A 16,750-nucleotide genomic window follows, 5' to 3' on the forward strand; every position below is an offset into this window, starting at 1 on the left:
TTGCTCACTCATTGTTCCATACATTACATATTGTGTGGAAGTATGGGGAAACACCTACAAAACTAGCACTAATTAAATCTTTATACTGCAAAAAAGAGCCTTAAGAGTTGTCAATAAGGCTGGTTATAATGACCCAACCAACTCATTATTTATGAAATCATATGCCCTAAAATTTATGGACCTAGTAGACTTTAATACTCTACAAATAATGTTTAGAGCAAAAGAAAGAACACTTCCTGACTGTATCCAAGGTTTGTTTTCAGTGAGGGAGAGCATGTGAAATTATATGTTTGACTCAGGGGAAATTATATGTTTGTAAAAAAGAGGGTAAGGACAAATGTGAAAAACAGATGCGTGACTGTTAAAGGGGTCAATTTATGGAATAGTTGCAACAATGAATTAAAAGAGTGTAGTAATATGTGTAAATTCAAGAAAATGTTCAAAAAGATTATATATGGAAGATACAAAATATGTGATCAGCACTGAAAAATGACTGACATGACAGAAATTATGTTTCATGCTTATATATTTGTGTTTCTTCCTATGTTTTGTTTATCTGCTTCTGACATGATTTTTTATTAATTATATTTTGTTTTATTGTTTTGTTTCACTGCTATTTTGGTTAGTTAGAGTAATGCTTTGTTAAGTATTAAGGGTAAGCACAATAAGCTTTTGCTTCTACCTACACCTTTTTTTTCAGTCAGAGAATATCATGTGTGATTATATTGTTTTATTTTTGATATAATGATTTCGTACTATTTAACTTTCATAATTGTATGGTCAATCTGTTGTATTGTATTGACCGGAAAAAAATAATTTAAAAAAAGAAAAAAAAGTCAGCTGAAAGACAATATATGATCACAATTGAGCCATCCACATGATATAAGGAATAATGTGAATAACGTTTCGTGCAAGATAAGTATAACGTGAATAATGCTTTGTGCAGTAAAGTCCAATCAAAGATATTCTGAGTCTCCAATGAGTTAGCTAGTAATTTAGGACTGCTCTCTAGTTGTTGATGGGATGGTTTAGTTGCCTGATAACAGCTTGGAAGAAACTGTCCCTGAATTTGGATTTTTCACACTTTTACACCTTTTGCCTGATGGTAGAGGGGAGAAGAGGGAGTGGCCAGGGTGCGACGTTCTTGATTACGCTGATAGCTTTGCCGAGGCAGCGTGAGGTGTAAATGGAGTCAATGGAAGGGTTGGAGAGGAAACTAAATATCCTTCACGCTCAAACCTGGCTTGGACAATTCACCGGGAGAAACCTGGACCGAGACGGAGGAGAAAGTCCAGAAAGTTCTGGCTGAGAAGCTCCAGCGAGAGGTGGAGGTTGAACGGGTACACCGGGCAGGGAAACCCGGTGGCGACTGACCGAGGTCCATAATGGTGAAACTCCTAAGGTATAAGGACAGAGAAACCATACTACAATGCACCAAGTCTCTCAAGGGATCTAAAATATACATTAACGAGGACTTCACGGACGCTGTCAGACGAAGGAGGAAAGATCTGATGCCGGAGCTGAGAGCTGCCAGAGGGAGGGGGGATATCGCTTTTCTACGCCATGACAAACTGATTATTCATCCACGTACCAGCACACCAAAACTACCATGAGACATCTAATCCACAACAGGTATGCTGAACCATAAAACTCGCATATGACTACAAACACAATTCACCCATATCCTGAAGCTAATCACATGCTAACACGGATTGCTGAACTGGATGATCTGGAGTTTATTACTCATCTATACACTAATCATAAGCCACAGGATATCGAAAATGACATTGATCCAGAAAACATTTTTTCTTGAACATCAACAACGACTGTCACTATTCAATAGTCAATATCAATCAATCAATAGTCAATAGTCAATAGTCGTTTATTTGTCACATACACATAAATGTGTAGTGAAATGAAACATTACCCGCAGTTGAAACACTAAGACCAATAAGAATAATCAATAAAAATGCAATAACAAATACAATCATACACTAACACCAAACAAAAGAAACATCCATCAGTGAGTTTCCTCCAGTCCCTCCTCACTGTGATGGAAGGCCAGAATGTCTTTTCTCTTCCCCTGCCGTCTTCTCCCGCGGTTAGGCTGTTGAACTTGCCACGTCGGGGCTCCCGACATTGGAGCGCCCGCTGGGCGGTGAAAGGTCCACGGCCTACTCCAGGCCACGCCGGACGGTGAAAGGTCTACGGCGGGCCGACCCAAGCCCCGCGATTCGGGGCGGGCGAACACGCTGCTTCTGCCACTGCCGGTGCTCCCGATGTCGGCCCCCACCCAGGGGCCTGCGGGCTTCCGACATCCACGCAGCCCGCGCCGGAGCCTCCGGAGACTTGTCGCAGCCGCTCCCGCAGCATCAGCCAGCGCCGCAGGTGGTGAGTCCGGGCTGTGGGCCCCAGGTGGTCCCAGGTGCATGGCCGGTGGTAGGTGGAGCCCGCCGGTCCCAGGTGCATGGCCGGTGGTAGGTCGCATTGGGAACGGAGACACGACACAGAAACAAAGTTCGTGTCTCCGTTCGGGAGAGAGAATTTTTTATAGTTCCCGTTCCCCCCCACATAACATACAAACACTACACCATATTAAAACTACAATTCATACAAATTCATACAAAAACAACAAAAAACACAAAAGACAGACGGACTGCAGGCAAGCCGCAGCTGTGACGGCAGCGCTGGCTCCCACCAAGTATTATACTGATGAACAGTACAATAGCACATTCAAAACCGAAAACAACATTTCAATAATCCACTTCAACAGTAGAAGCCTGTATGCTAATTTCCATGACATCAAGGATTATTTAAATCAATTTACACAGTCCTTTAACATAATTGCAATATCAGAAACTTGGATCAACAGTGTAAGGGGCATGGATTTTGAACTTGAAGGATATGAACTGATTTGTATGAACAGAAAAAACAAAAATGGTGGTGGTGTAGCTCTTTATGTAGACAAGAATTATAATTATAAGGTGGTGTAAGAAATCTCAACTGTGGTAGATAATGTACTTGAATGTGTTACAATAGTGGAGTGCCCCAAGGATCTGTGTTGGGTCCACTGTTGTTTGTCATTTACATTAATGATCTGGATGATGGTGTGGCAAATTGGATTAGTAAATATGCAGATGATACTAAGATAGGTGGAGTAGTTGATAGTGAGGTAGATTTTCAAAGTCTACAGAGAGACTTGGGCCTTTTGGAAGGGTGGGCTGAAAGATGGCAGATGGAGTTTAATGCTGATAAGTGTGAGGTGCTGCATTTTGGTAGGACAAATCAAAATAGGACGTACAGGGTAAATGGTAGGGAATTGAGGAATGCAGTGGAACAGAGGGATCTGGGAATAACTGTGCATTGTTCCCTGAAGGTGGAATCTCATGTGGATAGGGTGGTGAAGAAGGCGTTTGGTATGCTTGCCTTTATAAATCAGAGCATCGAGTATAGAAGTTGGGATGTAATGTTGAAATTGTACAGGGCATTGGTGAGGCCGAATCTGGAGTATGGTGTGCAGTTCTGGTCGCCAAATTATAGGAAGGATGTCGACAAAATGGAGAGGGTACAGAGGAGATTTACTAGAATGTTGCCTGGGTTTCAGCACTTAGGCTACAGAGAGAGGTTGAACAGGTTGGGTCTTTATTCTTTGGAGCGTAGAAGGTTGAGGGGGGACTTGATAGAGGTTTTTAAAATTTTGAGAGGGACGGACAGAGTTGACGTGGGTAGGCTTTTCCCTTTGAGAGTGGGGAAGATTCCAACAAGGGGACATAGCTTCAGAATTGAGGGACAAAGGTTTAGGGGTAACATGAGGGGGAACTTCTTTACTCAGAGGGTTGTGGCTGTATGGAATGGACTTCCGGTGGAAGTGGTGGAGGCTGGCTCGATTTTATTATTTAAGAGTAAATTGGATAGGTATATGGATAGGAGGGGATTGGAGGGTTATGGTCTGAGTGCAGGTAGATGAGACTAGGTCAGGGAGAATGGTCGGCGTGGACTGGTAGGGCCGGACAGGCCTGTTTCCATGCTGTAGTTGTTATATGTTATATATGTAAATATGTATGGGAAAAAAAATGTAATTGTGAGTTGTATATATAGAACATCAGGGTCTAATATAGACACATTTAAAGACTGGATAGAGGAACATTTTACAAAAACAAAACATAAAGTTATGTTTATCTGCGGCGACTTCAATATTGATTTGCTAAATCCAAATAATCATAAAATGACTGAGGAATTTATCAATACATTGTACAGTATCAGCCTATATCCCAAAATCACCAGACCCAGTCGGATTACTTCCCATTGTGCTACATTAATTGATAATATATTTACTAATGATATAGATAACAATACAGTAGGAGGATTATTAGTAAATGACATCAGTGACCACCTTCCAGTTTTTACAGTTTATAACAGCAACTACGGAAAAAATAAGCAGGACAATAAACAAGAATACCGAAGGGTTAGGACAGAAGAGTCCATGGTTGCACTTAAAAATGATTTACTTGCACAAAACTGGGAATTAATATATAAAGAAAATGATATTGATAAAGCTTATGACGAATTTTTAAGAATATTTAAAATACTATATGATAAAAATTATCCAATGAAACAATATTGTAGAGAAATAAAGTATAAAGATAATCATTGGATGTCAAAAGGATTGCTAAATGCCTACAAAAAGAAAAACACACTATACAGAGAATTCATTAAACATAGAACTATAGAAGCAGAAAATAAATATAAGAAATATAAAAACAAGTTAACTAATATCATGAGAAATTGTAAGAAAGAATATTATAATAAACTATTAGAAAACAATAAACACAACATTAAGGGTATATGGAATATATTAAACAGCATAATTAGAAATAACTCTAGACAGATTAATTACCCGCAGTATTTTATAGAAAATGATAAGACTCTAAATAACATGGATGACGTGGTTAATAAATTTAATAAATTTTTTGTAAGTGTTGGACCTAATTTAGCAGAAAAAATCCCAGATCCGGTGACATCTAATGATAATCTTATAGAAACAAATCCAAGTACAATGTTTCTTAAACTGGTAGAAGAAATGGAGATTGTAGATATTGTTAATAAATGCAAAAATAAAACATCCACTGATTATAATGAGACAGATATGAAAATAGTAAAAAAGGTAATTGATGGGATTTCCAAACCACTAACACACATTTTTAACTTATCATTACAAACCGGTCAATTTCCCAATAATATGAAAATAGCTAAAGTTATTCCGCTGTATAAAACTGGAGATAAACACCACTTCACAAATTACAGACCTGTTTCTCTTCTCCCACAGTTCTCTAAAATTCTGGAAAAACTTTTCGTCAACAGATTAGACAATTTCATAGATAAGCACAATTTACTCTCTAATAGTCAATATGGATTCAGAAGTAACCGGTCAACATCACTAGCTTTAACTGAACTCATTGAACAAATCACAAATTCTATAGATAAAAAGAAATATGCTGTTGGGGTATTCATTGATCTAAAAAAAGCATTCGATACAATAAATCATGAAATATTAATCAATAAATTGGAACTATATGGGATTAGGAGGTTGGCTTTAGAGTGGGTTAGAAGTTATTTAAAGAACAGGAAACAATTCGTGAAGATGGGAGAATATCAGTCTGGATGTTTGGACATTGTGTGTGGAATCCCCCAGAGGTCAGTGTTGGGTCCTAAACTCTTCATCATCTACATCAATGATATATGTAAATTATCAAAAATATTGAAATTCATCCTATTTGCTGATGACACTAACATTCTTGGTTCTGGTGAAAATTTACAGCAACTTTTGGACAGTATCACCTCAGAATTTTGCAAAATTAAAAAATGGTTTGACATTAATAAATTATCACTAAACTTGAGCAAAACAAAAATTATGATATTTGGGAACAGTAAAATAAACAATCAAGCACAGGTACAGATAGAGGGTGTTAACATAGAAAGAGTAAATGAAACTAAATTCCTTGGAGTGATAATAGATGAAAAAAATTGCTGGAAATCTCACATTAAACATATCCACAGTAAAGTATCTAGAAGCATTTCAGTTCTGGCCAAAGCAAAACATTTCCTAGATAACAAATCACTTCGCATTCTGTTCTGTTCACTAGTTTCACCTTATTTAAGTTACTGTATAGAGGTGTGGGGAAGTACATATATAAGTTCACTACAACCACTATTCATACTGCAAAAAAGAGCCATTAGAATAATTCATAATGTCGGTTTTTGTGAACACACCAACTCATTATTTATAAAGTCTAAAATAATCAAATTGTATGACATTGTGGAATATCAAACAGCTCAATTCATGTACAAAGTGAGAAACAATTTGCTACCAAGTAACTTACAGGAAATGTTTTATGAAAGAGAAGGGGGGGGATAATTTAAGGGGAACATTAAATTTCAAGATTCGCAATACTCGAACAACAATGAAAAGATTTTCTATATCAATCAGTGGAGTAAAGCTATGGAACAGAATGAATGCGGAATTAAAACAATGTTCAAACATCATCCAGTTTAAAAACAAATATAAACACATGATTTTTTCTAGGTACAGTGAGGAGGGGGGATTAACAGTCACCAGGGGTCTACATATAATAACACATCATTATTTAAATAAGTATATCTATATGAACATATAAGGGTGTATGAATATTTTTGTATTAATATCTGACTTATTATACGGGTGGGTGACTATATTTGTATTTATATTTTGTATGTAAATGGTCGGGTATATGTATATATATGATTGGCCTAATGTATGTATATATATCAGATGTAGTTAATATAGACATTATTGTGTAAATAGGTATATTTATATGATTGTAGGGGTGAGTGAGTATATATGTAGTTATATATGCATTTTAGGTATTAGTTATTATAGATAATACTTGATAAATATTGATTAGGGAATGGGGGTAGGATTAAATAAGTTCACACTTCTTCCTGCTCCTTTTCGCACATGTAAAGAGTTTTATAACTCAATTGCTTTGACTCGCTTGTCAAAGGCTTTATTAAAGTCAGAGACATTTGAAAATTAATATAATGCAAATACTTTTTCTTAGCCATAGATTTTTAAATATATAAATATATATACAGGTATGTAGAAATTTTGAGTATAACAGCAAGGATTGTTGGACTATGTCAATCAGTGACTAATGGGTGGTACAGATCATTGGCGATGAAAGCATGATTAAATGTTCTTCCCTACCAATCAGCCTGACCTGCTGAGTTACTCCAGCACTTTGTCCTTTTAGAAAAAACCTCCAGCTTTCAACCCCCACTCCCTCCTCCCACTACACTCAGTCTGAAGAAGGGCTTCGGATGGAAATGTCACTTATCCGTGTTCTCCAGAGATAGACAATAGGCAATAGGTGCAGGAGGAGGCCATTCGGCCCTTCGAGCCAGCACCGCCATTCAATGTGATCATGGCTGATCATTCTCAATCAGTACCCCATTCCTGCCTTCTCCCCATACCCCCTGACTCCGCTATCCTTAAGAGCTCTATCTAGCTCTCTCTTGAATGCATTCAGAGAATTGGCCTCCACTGCCTTCTGAGGCAGAGGATTCCACAGATTTACAACTCTCTGACTGAAAAAGTTTTTCCTCATCTCAGTTCTAAATGGCCTACCCCTTATTCTTAAACTGTGGCCCCTTGTTCTGGACTCCCCCAACATTGGGAACATGTTTCCTGCCTCTAACGTGTCCAACCCCTTAATAATCTTATACGTTTCGATAAGATCTTCTCTCATCCTTCTAAATTCCAGTGTATACAAGCCTAGTCGATCCAGTCTTTCAACATACGACAGTCCCGCCATTCCGGGAATTAACCTAGTAAACCTTCGCTGCACGCCCACAATAGCAAGAATATCCTTCCTCAAATTTGGAAACCAAAACTGCACACAGTACTCCAGGTGCGGTCTCACTACTCACCTGTACAACTGCAGAAGGACCTCTTTGCTCCTATACTCAACTCCTCTTATTATGAAGGCCAACATTCCATTGGCTTTCTTCACTGCCTGCTGTACCTGCATGCTTCCTTTCAGTGACTGATGCACTAGGACACCCAGATCTCGTTGTACATCCCCTTTTCCTAACTTGACCCCATTCAGATAATATTCTGCCTTCCTATTCTTACCACCAAAGTGGATAACCTCACACTTATCCACATTAAACTGCATCTGCCATGCTGCCTGACCCAATGAGTTACGCCAGCATTTTGTGTCCTTTGCTTAAGATTGCAGCATCTGCAGTTCCTTGCGCCGATGTCTGCATTTGTGCAGCAGACTTAAAATTGGTGGCAAAATGTAGCAAAATCTGTTCGTAACAGAATCCACAGGCAGAAACGTAATCTCATTACCAAGGGTTTTCAGGAACAGTTCATAAGTTCAGATGTGATAGCAGCAGAACTAGGCCCTGAAGCCCACTCTGCCATCCAATCACGGCCGATCTATCTCTCCCTCCTAACCACACTCTCCCGCCTTCTCCCCATAACCCCTGACACCCGTACTAATCAAAAATCTATCTATCTATGTCTGCCCATTGACTTGGCCTTCACAGCCTTCTGTGGAAATGAATTCCACAGATTCACCACCCTCTGACTAAAGAAATTCCTCCTCATCTCTTTCCGAGTGAAAGAAGAAAAATCAGAATGGCAGAATTTCTCAAAGATACCAAATGCTGTTCACAGGAGGATGAAGTCCCAGAGGACTGTTGCAAGGGAAACATCTCCTTATCTGACAATCTCTTGTCTCCTCTTCCTCTCCAGCCTTTGTCACTTACTCCACCCACCTGCCAAACAAAGCCCCTCACCTGTATCCACCTGTCACTTGCAAGGTTTTATCCCACCCCTCCCTCACTTTTTCAGCTTTCATCCTCCTACTCCATTCAGTCTGAGGAAAGGTCCCAACCTGAATGTGGCCTGTCCATTCCTTCCACAGATGCTGCCTGACCAGTGAAATGGATATAGCAACAGAGTTATTAAAGTATATAATTGCTTTTGGAATGAACTGCTGATGCTGGTTTAAATCGAAGGTAGACACGAAATGCTGGAGTCACTTAGCGGGACAGGCAGCCTCTCTGGAGCAAAGGAATGGGTGATGTTTCAGGTTGAGTCTGAAGAAGGGTCTCGACCTGAAACGTCACCCATTCCTTCTCTCCAGAGATGCTGCCTGTTCCACTGAGTTACTCCAGCATTTTGTGTCTACCAAATAATTGCTTTCATTTAACTTGGTTACATGAAGTGATATACTGGTGGACACAATATGGAAAGGAAACACACTCTCTAAGGTCACTCGTCTGTAAGTTCATAAGGTCATAACTAATAGAAGCAGAATTAGGTAATTTGGCCCATCTAGTCTACTCCACCATTCAATCGAGGCTGACCTATATCTCCCTCTTAACTCCATTCTCTTGCCTTCTCCCCATAACCCCTAACACCTGTACTAATGAATAATCTATCCATCTCTGCTTTAAAACTATTAACTTGGCCTCCACAGTCTTCTGTGGCAAAGAATTCCACAGATTCACCACCCTCTGACTAAACAAATTTATTCTCATCTCCTTCCTAAATTCTGTCCTTTATGAGGAGGAATTTCTTTAGTCCTTTAATTCTGAGGGTATAATCTCTAGTTCTAGACTCTCCCACCAGTGGAAACATCCCCTCCACATCCACTCTATCCAAGCCTTTCACTATTCTATACGTTTCAATGAGGTCCCTCCTCATTCATCTGAACACAAGCGAGCACAGGCACAGTGCCATCAAATGCTCATCACAAGTTAACCCACATTCCTGGGATCATTCTTGTAAACCTCTTCTGGACCCTCTCCGGGGCGAGCACATCCTTCCTCAACTATGGGGCCCAAAGCTGCAGAGCTGAAGGTTCTAAAAATTTCAAGGTAGATGGTTGTGTTGGGAACAAAAGTGTATTCACTTTGTAATTAGGGTTATCAATTACCAAATTAAAAAGAAACATGCTGAACCTTGACAAATCACTGGTTAAAATTCAACTATTGAGTCTAGTTCCAGTATCATTCATTTGCAAGGATGTCCACATCTTGGAATGGGTACATGAGAGGTTTACCAGGATCTGCCCTTGAATTTTTTAACATTATGTTCATTTATTTTATTAGATCCGGCAAAATGGGCCAGAGCAGCAATCATTGCTCATGAAATAAATAAGGAGTTTCACTCTACTACGCTGTATTCTATCTGCCACTTCTTTGCCCACTCTCCCAACCCGTCCAGGACCTTCTGCAGCCTCCCTGCTGCCTCTACACTACCTGACCCTCCAACCTATCTTCGTATCATCTGCAATCTTGACCATAAAGCCACCAATTCTATCATCTGGCATACTGGCATCAGGTTCCCAGATGAGCAGACTAGCAATGGAGAGGAAGTAGGTTCACGCCAGATTCTTGGCCGAATATACTTTTGTTAGCTTATTATAGGTCCACCACCGATTTCCACGCACCCTTAGTTCCAGACCCTTTCTGAATGATCTGTTTTGCTGGACCAGCAGAGGTCATGGTCTTGGGGGGGCTGAGGCACTGGCCCGCAAAGTCGGCCGCGGAAGTCAGCTATGGGAACGGATCCATGGGAATAGCTGTGGAGTTTCAAAGCCCCGGCCGCAGGCGGCAAGTCCATGCCATCCAGTCAATGAATTGACTATTCATGATTACAATTAAGCCGTTCACAGTGTATACAGGATAAAGGGTACAACATTTAGTGCAAGATAAAGTCCAGTAAAGTCCGATTAATGATAGTTTGAAGGTCTCCAATGAGGACCGCTCTCTAGTTGGTGAGAGAACAGTTCAGTTACCTGATAACAGCTGGGAAGAAACTGTCCCCGAATCTGGATGTGTGCATTTTCAAACTTCTGTACCTCTTACCTGATGGGAGAGGGGAGAAGAGGGAGTCACCGGAGTCAGACTCACACTTGCTGGTGGCCTTGCCGAGGCAGCGTGATGTTTAGATGGAGTCAACAATGGAAGGGAGGTTGGATTGTCCGCAGTTCCTTGCAGTCTTGGTTGGAGCGGTCCCCAAACATGCTGTGATGCATCCCAATAAAATGCTTTCTATGGCGCATTTGTAGAAGTGGGTGAGGGTTGATGGAGACATGCCGAACTTCCTAATCCTTCTAGGGAAGTAGAGGTGTTGATGTGCTTTCTTGGCCATCGATTTGACGTGGCTGGTCCAGGGCAAATTGCTGGTGATATTTACTCCTAAGAACTCGAAGCTTGCAACCATCTCTAACTCAGTGCCATTGAAATATTACGGTCAATACCACATCCATGTTATAACTATCTCTCTGAGTGCTTACTCCATAGGTGTTCTTGCTCCGGAGTCTTGCAGGTCTTTATCAGAGGTACTGATGTACAAGTTCTGAAACCATTTAACTTGAACATAGGAGAATTAACTCAAATTGAAACCTTTGCGCCTGAACAATGCCACACGACTTGTAAAACAATATTGCAGCAAAGTAATTATTGGAATAAAGAGAGGACCAAGAGTGGACAGCTTCTGCAAGTGCTGAAATGATCCAGAGTTAATGACTCGAGTGTGGCGGCACGGTGGCGCAGTGGTAGAGTTGCTGCCTTACAGCGCCAGAGACCCGGGTTCAATCCTGGTGTTGTCTGCACGGAGTTTTTACATTCTTCCCGTGACCGTGTGGGTTTTCCCCAGGTGCACAGTTTCCTCCCACACTCCAAAGATGTACGGGTTTAATTGGCTTCAGTAAAGATTGTAAACTGTCCTTTGTGTGTAGGATAGTGTTGGTGTATGGGGTGATCGCTGGTTGGCATGGACGGTGGGCTGAAGGGCCTGTATCTCGAAATTAAATGGATGAGTGTGCTGTCAAATCATGTACTCAACTATTGATTCGAATACAACCTAATGGTCTTGAATATATGGCAATTATGGAAGTGAATATAAAACACACAAAGAGTGCATCCACAAATTTGGGACTGTGGCATCGGGGATAATGCCAGGTTCGGCAGTGACTACACCGACACTCGCTGGAGGGGGAACTCACATGATTTTACTATTAGGTTTGTTTACTTTAGGGATACAGCGCGGAAACAGGCCCTTCGTCCCATCAAGTCCACACCGACCAGCGATCCCCGCACACTAACACTATCCTATACACACTGGGGATAATTTTACATTTATACCGAACCAATTAACCTACAAACCTGCACGTCTTTGGAGTGTGGGAGGAAACCGAAGATCCCGACGGAAACCCACGTGGAGAACGTACAAACAGCACCTGTAGTCGGGATCAAACCCGGGTCTCTGGCGCTGTAATGTAGCAGCTCCACTGCTGAGCCATCATGCCGCCCATTTACAGTGGTAAGAAAGTCCAGGACCGTATGGGGGGGGGGGACGCCCCCCCCCCCCCTCGACGTGAGAGTGCATGTGCAATGCCTCTGGCAATCCCGGGCTTGTCCTGGTAGTTCAGTCCTGGTTTTCGAAGGTGGAGTCATGACTCTCTGGCTTTTTCCTGCAGTTCACCCTTGCCTCAAGAGGAGGCGCTGATGGTACAGGTTTCTTCCTTGCATTGGCTGTCCAGGGCTCTGGAGAGCAGTCCTGAGCTACTTTTTACCTCATTGGAGACCCTCAGACTATCTTTAATCAGACTGGGCTTTACCTTGCCCTTAACCTTATTCATGTTTTTCCTTCGAGCATGTGCCCGTATACTGGGAATGACTCGACTGCAATCATGTATTGTCTTTTTGCTGACTGGTTAGCACGCAACAAAAGCTTTTCACAGTACCGTAGATCCCGGAGCAGACACACGCGGTACACTTGACAATAAACTAAAATTAATTAAAATAAATAAAATTAAAAAAATAAAGAATAAATTAAAATAAACTAAATTGAAGTTATCTGTACATTCTCTCGGTCCATTGCCCCAGATGTTGCCTGATCTACTGAGTTCTTCCAGCATTTTGTGCTTTTCCCTTTTCTCTGTACATTGTGCTGGGTTTGCACATGGCAGAGGAATGGGTTCTTAATGACCTTGTCAGCGATTCAGTTTAGTGTTTCCAATTTGGGTATAGAAGGCTTTGTTTAAACATCAGTTAACTGAACAAGAAAGGGTTACACAGGACACAAGATCTGGAGGGCTCGAACGTTTGCGTCACGGAAGACCATCATAATGCAACCATGAGGCGATTGTGAAGGTACAGGAACCAAGAAGATTCCCAAAGCTGTGTCTTTAAATCAATATATACTTGATTCACTCTTGCAAGCGTGCAGAGTACGTAGCCAGCCACAACCTGAGCCATAACTTCACAAGTAGTTGCTGCCTAGCAACGCCTACAGCGCTAGAGAGACGGGTTCGATTCCGACTACGGGTGCTGTCTGTACAGAGTTTTGTACGTTCTCTCCGTGACCACGTGTGATTTCTCCGGGTGCTCTGGTTTCCTGCCACTCCAAAGACATGAAGGTTTGTAGGTTAATTGGTTTAGTATAAATGTAAATTGTCCCTAATGTGTGTAGGACAGTGTTAATGTGTGGGGATCGCTGGTTGGTGTGGACTCGGTGAGCTGATGGGCTGTTTCCGCGCTGTATCTCTAAACTAAACTAAAAAACCGATAAAGATAGAAATGCCTCCATTCAGTGTACACTTTCATTGGAGTCAGAAGAAATTTAATGGCAATGAATTGAAGATCTCAATGCATATTCACACAGGGTTCACATATTCACAGTTGAGCTGATGACCAGGTACAAATCTATCACGTTTATATGAGCTGGATCATTTTATGACATATCAATAATGACTTAGGAACAAGAGTTAATGATTTGGTCCCATAAAGTTTATTCACCATTCAGATATATCTCAACTTAAGTTCATTTACGTATAGTTATAATTATAACAGGTATATGAATTCCAGTTTTGAAAGTTCCGTTCAGTGAACTTGTTCTTTATTTTGAGAGGAATTGGACAGTTGAGATAAAAAGTTCTAGATTTGCAGTACATTTTTGCAAAGAAATGTTTTGTTACATCACCCCCAGAATATGTCTAATTGATATTTAACTTTTAAATGTCTCCCTTTGATTATCACTCACTCTGGACATGGATTATACAAACCTAACCTACATAATCCATCCTCATGGTTTTTTTCACAGTTCTGGGTACTATGAATATGTGCTACAGTTACTCTAAGCTCAATAAATATTTTCCTAGCTGTCATATTCAGAGCAGAACAGCATAGAGCAGATATTATTATTTTTACCAATTTGGTTAATTCTAGAATAACTTCTAAAATGGTCAAGCAACCAATTCTGTTCAAGGGGGAAGTTGGAGTGTTCAATAAGTACTAGTCTCACCACACAGTGATTAAAAACAATAATAAATTAATAAAACAGTTAAATTGTCACAATTTAAATATAATTCCATAACATTATAATTTCTGAGCTGACAAATTCCACCATTGCCGCTATATTACTCACCCTCATTAGTCTCCAAGAGTATGTTTACTAATTATCAAAGATAACAGAGGAGCAAGATAGACCACTCGACCTTAAAAACCGTAGTTAGTCATGGGTCATGGAAAAATTTCGGCGCCATTTTAGTAAGCAGATTCTGTGTGCTAGACTGGGCAGTGTTCACAACTCTCTGCGATTTCTTCGTATATAAAATGTTTGAAAACAATTATTTTTGTTCAACTACTTGGATAAGTTGTTAGTTGACATTTATAACTATTTCTTGAAGAGTTGCTGCTTCGTGATCTTTAAACTTTGGATGTTACTGATTGAATATGATTTAAAATTGAAGGGGGTTGGTGCAATATACTGCTCACCCACAAATGTGTCGTTATGAGATATTCACATTTAAAAAATCCATAAATCACAAAAGAAACAAGAAGGTGCCTATGTTATTTGACCAACTTATCGGTTGAATTTAAATATGACATTTTTACAGGTTGTAGGGTAGTGGGTAAGGATCGTGTTAATGCATGTAACTTTTTTTTTTTAAGTGAGGGTTAGCACTGTATTGCACCGACCCCCTCAATTATATGTTAATTTCAAAACTAAACTATGGTAACAATGTACATTATTCATGTCAAAAGCTAGCACTTCTGTAGAATTGTATGCATTACATTTTATTACACTAATATAGAACGAAAAGAATGAAAACATATCTTGGCATGTGTTCATAGTTATTTTATGGATTTCTGGAAATACGTTTGATGTCACTGATTGCGAATGTATATGGGTAGGACCGAATGAAATGTATGTGAGAGTACAATGATCATGACAGGGAGAACCATGTTCTGAGAAATGTGTGCATGACACATATATATATGTATATATATATATATATATATATATATATAGAGAGAGAGAGAGAGAGAGAGAGATTGAAAGAAAAAGGTTGCTCAACAAATAATTGGAGGAAATCACAAGAAAGAAACTATATATATATATATATATGTCTGTGTGTGTGTATATATAATATATACTCACACACACACATATATATATATATACACATAAACCATAAAGGTCGAATCGCCTTTATGGTTAATGTACATCATGTAAAAAATAAGATGAAGAGAGAAATAGAGTGTTGCTTTAAATCAATTTATTCACAAACCGCTGGAGTAACTCAGCAGGTCAGGCAGCATATCGGGAGAGAAGGAATGGGTGACGTTTCGGGTCGAGACCCTTCTTCAGACTGATGTCGGGGGTGGGACAAAGGAAGGATATAGGTGGAGACAGGAAGATAGAGGGAGATCTGGGAAGGAGGAGGGGAAGGGAGGGACAGAGGAGCTATCTGAAGTTGGAGAAGTCGACGTGCTTTAAATCAGTTCCTTCTGATCCATGAGAAGGAATTTTGAGATCTATTTATCTCTATCTTGCCTCTCACACACAAACACACATTCATATATATATATATATATATATATATATAAAAGTTATATTTGTGCAGTGTGTGTTTGAGCAATGCAAGGGGAACTGCACAAAAGAGGGGGCTGGGGAGCAAGGTTGGGAGGGAAATGGGCAGAAACAGTAAGAAATAATACAATCAGAGAAATTAAGCAGGGGGAAACATTTAAAAAGAAAAGTAACAACAAAATGAGAGTTGATAGATGAGATATATTCTGTATTTTAATGGTATCATCACACAGACTGTTCCCCCACAACACTGATTACACTGCAAGAGGCATAACTAACGGTAGGTTTTGCTTACTAAAATGGCGGACGTTCCGCTCCATTGCGTACTACAGTTATGAATACGTGATTTCGACGGAGTGGTCCATCTTGCTCCACTCTATTATCTTTGCTAATTATGCTGTTAATAAAAATAATTAAATGAAATTTATTTGCATTGGTAAAATGTGCTATTTAACTGAACTGACCAAAATGAGTTCATTGCATTGATCACTTTCAATCAATGATTGCAACAAAAGCCATATCTTGTCCAAGAAGAGTTCAAATATTTCTTACTGCTGTATTCATTTCCACATTTGTCACCTTTATGAACTCTTACTATCAAACGCTTTATACTTTAACATCTAATCACAATAGACAATAGACGCAGGAGGAGGCCATTCGGCCCTTCGAGCCAGCACCGCCATTCAATGTGATCATGGCTGATCATTCTCAATCAGTACCCCGTTCCTGCCTTCTCCCCATACCCCCTGACTCCGCTATCCTTAAGAGCTCTATCTAGCTCTCTCTTGAATGCATTCAGAGAATTGGCCTCCA

Source organism: Rhinoraja longicauda, chromosome 14, assembly GCF_053455715.1.
Source record: "Rhinoraja longicauda isolate Sanriku21f chromosome 14, sRhiLon1.1, whole genome shotgun sequence".
NCBI lineage: Eukaryota > Metazoa > Chordata > Chondrichthyes > Rajiformes > Arhynchobatidae > Rhinoraja > Rhinoraja longicauda.